The sequence below is a fragment of the Crinia signifera genome, chromosome 1, assembly GCF_055691185.1.
Source record: "Crinia signifera chromosome 1, ASM5569118v1, whole genome shotgun sequence".
Classification (NCBI taxonomy): domain Eukaryota; kingdom Metazoa; phylum Chordata; class Amphibia; order Anura; family Myobatrachidae; genus Crinia; species Crinia signifera.
Window position 1 is genome coordinate 466,953,198 of NC_139217.1, and position 13,468 is coordinate 466,966,665.

Consider the following 13,468-nt stretch of genomic DNA (forward strand, 5'->3'; position numbering starts at 1 on the left):
TCGTTGGTGTTTAATCGATTGATGAATTGGGTGAGATGGAGTTTGGACCCTTTCCAGATAACAAGGATGTCATCAATATATCTCATCCAACTTTGGATACATTCCGTATCGGGGTCATTTTGGAAGACCACTTCCCTCTCCCACCATCCAAGGAAGAGGTTTGCGTACGTGGGAGCACAGGCTGCTCCCATCGCAGTACCTCTTCCCTGGACGTAGTAGTAGTTCTCGAAGATGAAGTAGTTTTTCCGGAGTGAGAAGTCCAGGAGCTCCAATAGAAACTCATGAAAGGGGGTGATGCCTTCCATTTGCATGAAATATCTCACTGCTCGGATGCCAAGATCATGCTTGATACAGTTATAGAGTGACTCGACGTCTAATGATACGAGAAGATGGTCATCGTCTAATTGTATGTCGTGAAGTTTCTGGAGGACGTCTGTGGTATCCTTGGTATAGGACGGTAAACCGACCACATGGTGACGGAGATGGATGTCCAAAAAGGTGCACGCATTCTCAATAAGTGAGCCATTTCCGGACACAATTGGTCTTCCAGGTGGTTCATCCAAGCATTTGTGGACCTTTGGAAGCAAATAGAATGTCGCTACTCTTGGTGTGGGATTCTCCAGATATTTGTGTTCTGATTTTGTAATGACTCCATTGGCAACTGCCCTGCCAATAATTCTGTTATATCCAAGTAGGAAATTTGAGGTGGGATCAAACATAGATTTAGTGTAACATGAAGTGTCGTTGAGTTGCTTGTGTGCCTCTTTCAAGTACATCGGGACAGGCCATATGACTATGTTACCACCTTTGTCAGATGGTTTGACAACAATATCGGTTAGTTCCTTGATTTCTCTGAGTGCTTTTGCTTCCTGTTTGCTCAAGTTACCCTTAGGTAAAAATTTGTTCATTTTTTTCTTGAGGTATAGCTGGTCCAGGTCCTTGGCCACCAGGTTCGTAAAGACCCGTACTTCCGGGCAGATGGTGTCTTGAGGGAAGAATGTCGAGCGTTTCTTACATATTGGTCTGCTGTTATTAGGTTCTTCCGGACTCTCCAAATCCTCAAGCTCTTGAATGGCCTGTAATTCCCGTGTTGACCATTCTGGGATCTTAATATATCCTTTACTACAATACTGATGCTTTTTTGTCTTCCATTAATGATTCCATGCATGACCATCTTAGTGCCTTTCAATTTTATATTTTTTGATATTTAGTTAGCAAGAAATTTCAGTATTACTACATATTCACATAAACATTTATATCATGCTTTGCATATCTTCATTTCATCCCTCGATTATCGGCCACTGTAGAGGTGATCACCAATATCATCACAGCGCAGTTCCAAGATCTCTCCTGCTCTATCTCCCTACCACTTTGTCCTGATCACTCTTCCACATAATTAATTATTACAGCAGCATCTCTTCAAGCGACTACAGCTTCTCCGTTAACATTAGCCCACCATTTGCGCTTTATTATTAATCTCAAGTTACCATTAGGTCACAGCGCAATAGTATCTTCAGTTCTGTGTCTCTATTAAAAATCCCCCCCTTTTATGTGCGTGTCAAATATTTATTTTACGGCCAAATCCATTTCATCCCATATGCGACTCATCAGTTTTTCCTCCCCCTGGCTCCAATTGGATAGAGCCACGTACATATACCGGCTGGTTTACTTCCCTGTCAGCGTCCTTTGAGAAAGCTACAGGCGAAACACGTGTGAGGATACGCCTCTGACACACCCCCAGCCTCCGTCTCTCACGCTGGTCACTACCTGACATCTGAAGCAGCGGCTCCCGTCAGCTGGCGCCGGGCGCCGCATCGTACAAGCTAAGTACTGTGTTTTTTCCCCCCACTCCCCCCGGGGAGACTGCTGTCCTAGCCTTCCCGCTACTCCTTACCCGCAGACTGACAATTTAAGTCTCTGAACGCCACCGACAGCCCCCGCAAATCGGAGCTGTGAGCCGGGCATTTGTCGCTGGGATAAGCATTTAAAATCCACCAGCGTCTGCTATCATCACCAACCCTGCCTATCCCCATCAGTAACTACAGGCAGCAATAGCTGTCACGGCATTACCTGACTGCAGCTGTTACAGACGGCCCCCGAAAATCGGAGCCGTGAGCCGGGCACTTATCACGGAAACTAGCATTTAAAAATCCACCAGCGTCTGCTATCATTATTAACCCTGCCTATCCCCAACAATATTTACTGGCAGCAATAGTTATCACGGCATTACCTGATTGCAGCTGTTACCGTGCGAGGTGCACGGAAAATTTCTTTTCTGATATTACTTTTGTAACTACTGCTTAACAATTCTGTGGATACCACACCACTATATTTGCAGGGTATACTGTGTGCAATACTATTATACTATACTGTGGACATAACACTGCTATTAACAGAGACCACTACTGGGAACAGTAATAAATTCCGATCCTATCTGCATGCTTATATAACAGTAATTGGTACCTAACATTGTATGCATTTCCTTTTCTCCTTTCTTTTCCCCTCCCCCATATTCTGTGGAAAGTAACACAGAATCTACCACCCAGTCTGTCCAATTTATCTGCCTTCTTACACAGCAGAAATTAATCGCTACATCTGTCTATATAAGCCTACAGACTGGGCAATCCAGCAATAAAACTTCCTCAAGGTGACACAATAGCTCCTGTCAGAAATTACCACTCTCTGACATGTATGGGGACTAAGATGCACCAGTACTGAGGATACAAACCCAAAACCAACCTTTTGGATCATCCAATCACTGCCTTTTTGGGCAAAATCACAGCCAACAACTTCACCAGCAACAACATCATTGGTTGTGCTGCCCCAATTTATATTCTTCCTTTTTCCCTTCTGGGGTAAGATCAGCAATCCCTGACTCTCTCATTCACCATTGGACACCTAAGGTGGATGGTGGACAGCAGAGGTTGGAGATTGCATCATTGATACCAGCCCACCATTTTACTGAATTCTTCTCATTTCAGTGCTCTCTCACCAGTCGCGTCGTACTCATCCCCCCCTGCAATGCAGGTGAGCACCAGGGTGGTTTATTGACGGCGCCTCTGACAGTAGAAGCACCTTATTTCATCTGAGCATCAAATGCTGGTGTCCCCTCGCATGCCAATACACATTACTACCATACCTCACTGGATCGCCTGAACCCATTCCGATTTCAGCAGCTAAGCAGTGATGGGCCGGGCTAGTACCTTTGGGGAGACTCTCTGGGAATACCGGGTGTTGTAATTAATACTGCCGGCAGGAGATCACCCTCTTGACAAAGCTCAATTTTACTATATCTTCCAGTAGCTTGTCTATCTTCTACACTTTCTAATCTCTGTTACTACCTCTTACTGTCAGGTAGTGACCTTTGAATACTGTCAGGTAGTGACCTTCTAACATTACTTCCCAATCTGGGGTAGTTATTTCCCATTACAATTGACGGAGACAGATTGATATTTTTCTCCCAAATCCACTATTATTATTATTTTTGGTGTGTTAAGCATCCACAATTGTATACCTGTACCCTGTTCAATTCCTTATATTGATACTAATTGAATAAATTCTGTCTTATTACAGGGACTTTTTGACACAGGTATATGTGTATCTTTATCTTAACATTGCGCCCACTTTGCTAATTATATCAAGGACCTTCTCTCTCTTTGACAGGTTATCCACTGTATATTATACCTTGTGTTATTTACACATATAATTTATTGGATAAACAGTGTCTTGTTTAGTGCAGTTTCGCACTCGATTTAAATATCACTCTTTTTTAGCAATTTTTTGAAATAAAAGTTAAGTCTTATCTCACTCATGTATCATTTCTTCACATAAACTTAATTATCATTGTCATCAAGTGTGCCCCAAAAACCCGTTTGCATGTTCCCTTTTTGGTCACTCTAGTGACCACCCCCCTTTTGTTGCCTTACAGTTTAAATACTGAACATTCCCTTGGGAGCACCACCAGCCAAACACTGCTACTATATATAAAAAAGCAGTAATTATGCTGGTCATCTCTATCAAATACCCATGTACAATTTGTCAATCAATGTAATTTTCAAACCAGTGCCAATCCCTTTCTCTAATCCACTAACCTAATGACTCTGTCGGCTTTCAGTCATGTCGACCTTCATGCATGTTGGCCTAGTGGTGTCGACCTAGTTGCTATCTATCCAATGATCCATCTGGGGGTTTACGGTTTAAGTGCCAAAATTGCTGTGAGAGTTCCACAAAATATCCGTTAAAAACGCCAGCGCCCCTCACATTTTTTTTTGGGTGCAATATTTAACTAGACATCAATGAACGGCTGTAATAGTATTTATACTAAAAGAACAGTCGCTGTGGGCGGCGCTGCCATTATTAACTGATATTTTGATGAAGTACGACAGAGCTTAGGTCGACATGATTGCTAAGTAGACACAAGCATTAGGTCGATAGTCAAAAAGTTGACATCAGTTTTGACGATCTTGTGTCCCGAATGTCGACATGGACAGTGTACCACGTCCCCTCGCATCGCTCACCGCGCTCGGCACACTTATATTCTCCCACCACGCTCTAGTGGATGGCAGGGTATGAAATATCGCCTGTCGGCACACGTCGACTAAAAAACCCCGTAAAAAACTCAGGTCGACCTTTTAACTCTTGAACTTCCCATTGTCGACCTAATGCTTGTGTTGACCTTCCAACCCTGTCGATCCGGTTTCAGGTGTCGAATTAACTTCAGCGGTCAACACAATGTACGTTGCCCTTAACGGAGTCAACCGAGTGACCGTATCCTAATTTGAGGACCGCTCCCAGCGACGTTGGCACTAAAAGGGTTACAATAACTAAAATGCAATACAGCCCTGAGCCTAGAAGTGCGCCGGCGGAGAAGTCACCGGGAAGATGGAGTAGGGCTGCGTGCCATACATACAAGGCCATTACGTGCCCGCTGTGTACTGAGACAGCAGAGAAAGCCATTCTGTTAATTAACAGAGAAATGTTTTTCTGCAGTCCCATTAATGTTCCAGGACTCCAATTAGGAGAGACACAGGGAGCAGTTCCTCTTCCCCGCGCTGACAGCCTGTAGCTTTAGGCCTGCTTTGATTAAAACGACTTGTTTTCTGCTACGGAAGTCCCTCTGCTCGGGTTATCTCCAGGGCACCTCTCTGTGATACCTGTTATGGGGGGGGGGGGGGGGGGCAGTGTGGGTACTCAAAGCCTGGCACTGCTGCTGACAGTGACGCAGATTAACCACATGGATCCATAGGTACATAACCATGCACAAACAGATCATGTTCTTTGGTTGTGGTTTCCCCAGAGAACGTGAAACACACGTGTAATGTAAATCCTGCTCACACGCTAAGGTGACCATTAGGGAGCGGAGGAATGCTGTCTGCACGTTGGACTTGAGCACTTAGAATTCTTTGACACAGACAGGAACCTGCTAATGTAATCAGACCGCGCTCCCCGTTCTGCACTGCGCCCTGCTTTCAGGATGTAAATGTGCTCCGCCGCCTTCAAAGGGATGTTTCTGAAGAGAGCAGCAGGAGAGGAGAAGTGACAGGGTGACCTGCCGGAGGGGTGAGGGCCGGACACAGGCCTGAGCATGAATTATAGACACCGTCTGGAATGATCGGCGCATAATTATAAGATAGCAGACGCTGCAGCCGTTACACTACCGGAGATTCCACGCACCTGTATATACGGCCGTGAGTAAAGGCATTGGTATACGGGATGATAGATCGACAGTTAATAGGTTGACGTGAATGGTCGACACAAAAAAGTCAACACAAGCTATATGTCGACGTGGCAATGGTGGACACATGAAATGGTCCAAGTGGATTTTTCACAAGATTTTTTTCACGCACTACGGTCCACGAGGACTTTGATTGGGACTGATAATATGAAGCACGGCTATGTGAGGGTATAGGCCACACTATTTGGGGATCCATGTCAACATTAAAACAAAAACTGTGAAAATGTAATGTCGACCATTTGTCATATACATGTCTACCTTTTACCCATGTCGACCCTTGTGCCTGTTGACGACTCATGGTCGACCCACTGACTGGACCTAGAAACTGTTGACCCTATGATACAAACCAAAAGGGATCATCAAACGCCGCACCAAGTTAGTATATAGTGATGGCCAGGGGTTACCCTAGAGGTCAAACATAAGCGTCGCTTACGACACCAGCTGAAGTTCCAGGTGGTATAAATGGCCCATAACCCCCAATGCCTTCTAACAGGACCACTCAGCTTATATGAACCTGCTCTGCTGTCAAAATCTCACTGATCCAATATTGTCAGGTGACCAGTGGGCGGGTCCTTTCCGGCTGTCGCTCTAGCAGTGGTAGATGATGGAGATGAGGCACGCCCACCAGTTCCCATATCATGCTGGAGACAGGACAAGAGTAATCAAACACACGGCCCTCCAGCTGCTGTGAAACTACACATCCCAGCATGCCCTGGTACAGTTTTTGCATGTCCTAATAACAAAACTGTTATTGTGGCAGGACAATCTGGGATTTGTAGTTCCCCAATAGGCTGTGGAGGGCTAGATGTTAAATACCCTTGCATTTGGAAATTATTATATACAGTAGATGTTCTCTATTCACTGAACATAAAATGAAGCTTCACTGTAAAATACGTTTTTCTGTGCGCATCAAGACTAACGGACACTATGACAAATGTTCGGCAGCGAAAACCACAATGTACATGTCCAATACTTATTGTTTTATGGTCCAAGGGTTATGTCTACTGGTTTCACTTCAACATTTGGTGGTAGCTGTCACATGGGGAAGGAGGGAGGAAGAAAAGGGGGAGGAGGAGGAGGAGGAGGAAGAGAAGGGGGAGGAGGAAGAGAAAGGGGAGGAGGAGGAGGAGGAGGAGAAGGAAGGGGGAGGAGGAAGAGAAAGGGGAGGAGGAGGAGAAGGAAGGAAGAGGGGGAAGAGGAGGAGGAGAAGGAAGGAAGAGGAGGAAGAGGAGGAGGAGGAGAAGGAAGGAGGAGGAAGAGGAGGAGGAGAAGGAAGGAGGAGGAGGAGGAGGGAGGAAGAGGAGGAGTAAGAGAAGGGGGAGGAGGAAGAGAAAGGGGAGGAGGAGCTTCCATAATGATAATTTTATAATATATATAACTAGTTTCCAGCCCGTCAACATCATGACGGACATCATAACAGTTGCGTGCGCCCCTAGTGGAGAAACACTTGTATTGCTCAGTCAGGCACCAACTAGTGGCCACCGATGCGTGAACCACTTGAGGTGAGGAATAGAGCCGGCCTGATATCATATACCGTAGGACTAGCTACCCGGCCCCGCTTCGCACGGGAGCACTTTTGAAGGTGCTCTTACAACAACCTACAGTCGCTTTCCATCTCAGCAAGATGGTAACACAATATTTTAATTAAAGAGCTCCTCAAAAAGAGATGCGTAGATGCAAAAACATACGCACTTACTATGGGCAAGCCCTGTGTATATTCTCACACCAGGTGGCCACGCTTGCGCCTTTGCTGATCCCCGCGCTTGGACGAATGTTTCTTCTTTTTTTAGCTACACTAAATAGTTACTGCTCGGCTCCCCTTTGTCATAGATTAATCTAGTTGCCGCGAGGCGTATGCACGGACAAACACACTGTGGAATGCTGCAGATAGTCACACCTGGCTATTGCCATAGACTTCTATGGGGGGAGAAAATGCTCTGTTCTAGACTTCCCTGGTAATGTATGATTGCCATCACCTGTGGGGAGCTAGGTAAAGGCGGAAGGGTATGCTTTGATGAATAGGTGAGTTTTCAGTGCCCGTTTAAAGCTTTGCAAAGTCGGGGAGAGTCTATTGTAACGAGGGAGTGCGTTCCACTGAAGTGGTGCAGCACGGGTCAAGTCCTGAACTTTAGCGTGGGAAGCAGGGATCAGGGTGGCGGAGAGACGATAGATGCATCGACGCCTATTCATACGCCTAAACCTTCCTCAAATACCCTATACAATAATGTAAAGTGCATCAAAATTCCTCCAGAGGTTCTCAAGATTCGCCCAAACAACAGACTAACAACATTTAGCAGGGACAAATATAATTTTTTACCCAGATCACAATATTGTTTCCAATGGACATCTATAAGCCCAGGCACAGATGCTGAGTCATACAATATTGCTGCAGATGTGCCAAACATTCCTCCTAGGCGTGTTGGGTCCCATGTGACTTTGCTAGCCCCCCGCGTCTTTTTTTGCTTGCAAATGCACCGTTAAGGCCCAAACATCAGTGACCTACTGCCATTATTTGCAGATCCCCTGGCAGCCGGGTCAGGGAATCGAGAATAAAAAATCATCACCGAAGGATTACCAAACTTCAATGGCCGAAGATAGGCAGCCAATGTCAGATTGTTGGTCCCAGTCAGGTCAGAGAAACGGGGATCAGACATCTGGGAGCCTGTAGTCGAAATGCGTTGCGACTAGGATGCACCAGGACACTGCGCTGATTCGTTTGCATTGTTTCCCACGCCAAGTTCCGTTGTTCTCCAATTACACTATTTCATATCCTCCTTGCATGGAAACTGGTTCAACACACAAGCTGGCCCCCTACCCAACCGATAGGAGACTGGTACATTATAAGGGACAAGGGCAGTAACCCCTCAGTGACGCTGCCAGTAGTAATTGTGTAAGAGATAGTTATGTAACTGCAGTAGTTGGATACTAGAACGGAGCGGTACAAGTAATAACATTCCCTAACTGACCTTCCACTGCAACGCTATTGTTCTAATCCCGGCAACAGAAGCTTATTTATGACAAGGGCACATTCAGATCCCCCCTAGCTCTGGAAATGTTACAAGTAATTGAAGAAGAAAGGAGGTTAAATGTCTGTGGATGACAATTAAAAAGCATACGTAGCAGGGAGAGACAGGAGAGGCCTCTAATGCATTGTTAGTGAGCCCATTTCCAATAAAGGCAGGCGGCAAAGCGGAGTCACGGAGAACACTGCTAAATAATAAGTGAGGACGCTGAAGAAAACACAGATAATATACTGACTTTGAAGGTCAATGGAACAAAAAATTATATTTAAATGTCTATGGAGGATGTGCGCCGTTACGCTGCCAGCCTAATAAAATCATGCTCGCTTTCTACATTAATAAGGACATATGTATGTTAATTACCACAACCGTGCCTCCTTCCAAAAACGCTTTCTGCATAAGAAGTGCGGTCTAACAGCGCCGCCATTATATAAGCAGGAAGTTATGCATCGCTTTTAAGGTGTTATTTTTCCCAGTGGCGCAGGCTGATTCCATCAGTGGCGGCGCAGGCAGGCTGGCTCCCCCAGGGGTGGCGCAGGCAGGCTGGTTCCCCCAGGGGCGGGGCACAGGCAGGCTGGCTCCCCCAGGGGTGGTGCAGGCAGGCTGGTTCCCCCAGGGGCGGGGCACAGGCAGGCTGGCTCCCCCAGGGGTGGTGCAGGCAGGCTGGTTCCCCCAGGGGCAGGGCACAGGCAGGCTGGCTCCCCCAGGGGTGGCGCAGGCAGGCTGGTTCCCCCAGGGGCGGGGCACAGGCAGGCTGGCTCCCCCAGGGGTGGTGCAGGCAGGCTGGTTCCCCCAGGGGCGAGGCACATAGGGGTTTCCCCAGGGGCGGGGCACATAGGGGTTTCCCCAGGGGGGGCACAGGCTGGTTCCCTCAGGGGCGGGGCACAGGCTGGTTCCCTCAGGGGCGGGGCATAGGTGGATTCCCTCAGTGGCGGCACAGGCAGATTCCCTCAGTGGCGGCACAGGCAGGCTGGTTCCCTCAGTGTCTAGTTCGACAAGCAATAGGTCGACGGTCTAGGTAAATAATGACAGAAGGTCGACACAAACAAAAAGTTGACACAAGCAAAAGATCATGATCTGTCAATATGGACACAGTATTAATTGCTTCCGCTCGCCATGCTTTGGACACTAATAATTATAATCTAACAAGTCAGTTTAAAGAAAAAAAAAAAGCATGTCGACCTTTTTCTTTTCGACCTTTTCCTGTGTCCAATTTAATTGCATCAACCGTTTGTTACTGTCGACCTAGACCCTTGATGGCTAACCTTGACACCCCCGATGTTGTTGAACTACACATCCCATCATGCTTTGCATCAGATTTAGCATGGCCAAATAGCAAAACTGAAGCAGAGAATGCTGGGATGTGTAGTTCAACAACAGCTGGAGTGTCAAGGTTAGCCATCAAGGACCTAGACCATGTCGACCTTTTTCATGTGTCGATCTACTGCCATTTCACCAATTTTGGTTTATTTATTGACTGTCGACTTTGACGCTGTTGACCCATCGACCAGTTAATGTGGTGGCACATTCTGTTTCCTCAGCAATGGCACAGACTGCGTCTCCCCCCCCCCCCAGTGGTGGCACATGCAGGTGTGTCCACCCCCCCCCCCAGCCGTGGTGCATGCAGGTTCCCCCCACCCCAGCGGTGGCACATGCAGGTTCCCCCCCACCCCAGCGGTGGCGCATGCAGGTCCCCCCCCCCAGCCGTGGCGCATGCAGGTTCCCCCCACCCCAGCGATGGCGCATGCAGGTTCCCCCACCCCAGCGGTGGCACATGCAGGTCCCCCACCCCAGCCGTGGCGCATGCAGGTTCCCCCCACCCCAGCAGTGGCGCATGCAGGTTCCCCCCACCCCAGCGGTGGCGCATGCAGGTTCCCCCCACCCCAGCGGTGGAGCATGCAGGTTGTACAACCAGTGGTGCAGTCTGTTTTCCCAGTGGGGAAGGGGAATCATGGACAGTACACCCTGATTACACATACATAAGAGGTTATCATGCGGAGACTTGTAGTTCCACATAGTAAGAGAAAACACAGTGCCAAAGCACACTGAGTAAGAGGAGAATAGCCCGTCATGTGAAGGTTGGGGATGAACACTTTTGGCATGCTGTATGTTGGGCACCAGCAGTGGTTAATGATGTTGGGCACCAGAAGTCGGCACAGTTGCTTCGCTCTACACTCATGGGTCGTGGGTATTGCAGTACATGCTGGGTAAATTTGCCAGGCATTGCCGATACCCATTGGGCACGGTTAGTTGGGTACTGTAGTTGTTCCGCTCTCTCTACGCCACAGGCGTCTCTTACACAACTGCCAGCTCCCAAGTGTTGCAGACATGTATCAAGGTCCCGTAGTTCTGCATTGATAAATGACTGTATTACATAGGACAGACATTAAATGTACCATGATAAACAAAGGCATACACTGGTTCTGTATTGTAAAGCGCTCTCCAGGTTCGTGGCGACATTCCTGACGATTTCATGGGAATATTTGCAATTTATCTCAGACATAAACCATCTGGAGCGCTGATAGAAGTGTACACCTCCGTCTCTTCATACACAGAAATATATTACGCTAGCAAATAAAATGTACTGAACGCAGCAACAACGGGAGTGGGACAACGTTCTACCGATTACTCAGCAACTTCTCCTTATTCTGCAAATGTCAGATCTGTATCTGTATCATCAGATGCCACAGGCCCCGGGGACAGACCTGCTGTGCTGCGTGCGCTGGGCATAGCTGTAACGCGGGCTGTGCTGCGTGCACTGGGTGTAGCTGTAACGCGGGCTGTGCTGCGTGCGCTGGGATTAGCTGTAACGCAGGCTGTGCTGCGTGCACTGGGCATAGCTGTAACGCGGGCTGTGCTGCGTGCACTGGGCGTAGCTGTAACACGGGCTGTGCTATGTGCGCTGGGATTAGCTGTAAGCGGGCTGTGCTGCGTGTGCTGGGCGTAGCTGTAACGCGGGCTGTGCTGCGTGCGCTGGGCGTAGCTGTAACGCAGGCTGTGCTGCGTGCGCTGGGCATAGCTGTAACGCGGGCTGTGCTGCGTGTGCTGGGATTAGCTGTGACGCGGGCTGTGCTGCGTGCACTGGGCGTAGCTGTAACGCGGGCTGTGCTGCGTGCACTGGGCGTAGCTGTAACGCGGGCTGTGCTGTGTGCGCTGGGCATAGCTGTAACGCGGGCTGTGCTGTGTGCGCTGGGCATAGCTGTAACGCGGGCTGTGCTGCGTGCGCTGGGCATAGCTGTAACGCGGGCTGTGCTGTGTGAGCTGGGCATAGCTGTAACGCAGGCTGTGCTGTGTGCGCTGGGCATAGCTGTAACGCAGGCTGTGCTGCGTGCGCTGGGCATAGCTGTAACGCGGGCTGTGCTGCGTGCGCTGGGCATAGCTGTAACGCGGGCTGTGCTGCGTGCGCTGGGCGTAGCTGTAACGCGGGCTGTGCTGCGTGGGCTGGGCGTAGCTGTAACGCGGGCTGTGCTGCGTGCGCTGGGATTAGCTGTGACGCGGGCTGTGCTGCGTGCACTGGGCGTAGCTGTAACGCGGGCTGTGCTGCGTGCACTGGGCGTAGCTGTAACGCAGGCTGTGCTGCGTGCACTGGGCGTAGCTGTAACGCAGGCTGTGCTGTGTGCGCTGGGCGTAGCTGTAACGCAGGCTGTGCTGCGTGCGCTGGGCATAGCTGTAACGCGGGCTGTGCTGCGTGCGCTGGGCATAGCTGTAACGCGGGCTGTGCTGCGTGCGCTGGGCATAGCTGTAACGCGGGCTGTGCTGTGTGTGCTGGGCATAGCTGTAATGCAGGCTGTGCTGTGTGCGCTGGGCATAGCTGTAACGCGGGCTGTGCTGCGTGCGCTGGGCGTAGCTGTGACGCGGGCTGTGCTGCGTGCGCTGGGCGTAGCTGTGACGCGGGCTGTGCTGCGTGCGCTGGGCGTAGCTGTAACGCGGGCTGTGCTGCCTGCACTGGGTGTAGCTGTAACGCTGGCTGTGCTGCGTGCGCTGGGCGTAGCTGTAACGCGGGCTGTGCTGCGTGCGCTGGGCGTAGCTGTGACGCGGGCTGTGACGCGGGCTGTGCTGCGTGCGCTGGGCGTAGCTGTGACGCGGGCTGTGCTGCGTGCGCTGGGCGTAGCTGTAACGCGGGCTGTGCTGCGTGCACTGGGCGTAGCTGTAACGCAGGCTGTGCTGCGTGCGCTGGGATTAGCTGTAACGCGGGCTGTGCTGCGTGCGCGGGGCATAGCTGTAACGCGAGCTGTGCTGCGTGCGCTGGGCGTAGCTGTAACGCGGGCTGCGCTGCGCGCGCTTGGATTAGCTGTAACGCGGGCTGTGCTGCGTACACTGGGATTAGCTGTAACGCGGGCTGTGATGCGTGCGCTGGGCGTAGCTGTAACGCGGGCTGTGTTGCGTGCGCTGGGCGTAGCTGTAACGCGGGCTGTGCTGCGTGCGCTGGGCGTAGCTGTAACGCGGGCTGTGCTGCGTGCGCTGGGCGTAGCTGTAACGCAGGCTGTGCTGCGTGCGCTGGGATTAGCTGTAACACGGGCTGTGCTGCGTGCGCTGGGCGTAGCTGTGACGCGGGCTGTGCTGCGTGCGCTGGGCGTAGCTGTAACGCGGGCTGTGCTGCGTGCACTGGGCGTAGCTGTAACGCAGGCTGTGCTGCCTGCACTGGGTGTAGCTGTAACGCGGGCTGTGCTGCGTGCGCTGGGCGTAGCTGTGACGCGGGCTGTGCTGCGTGCGC

The 13,468-nt window shown here is 50.1% G+C and overlaps 1 protein-coding gene and 1 pseudogene across 1 annotated transcript in view; one reads left to right on the forward strand and one right to left on the reverse strand.

Annotated features, from left to right (window-relative positions):
• Positions 1–13,468, reverse strand: part of PIK3C3 (phosphatidylinositol 3-kinase catalytic subunit type 3) — a 156,039-nt gene that overhangs the window by 17,389 nt on the left and 125,182 nt on the right. The window lies entirely within an intron of this gene.
• LOC146040385 (5S ribosomal RNA) lies at positions 3,126–3,243 on the forward strand (annotated as a pseudogene).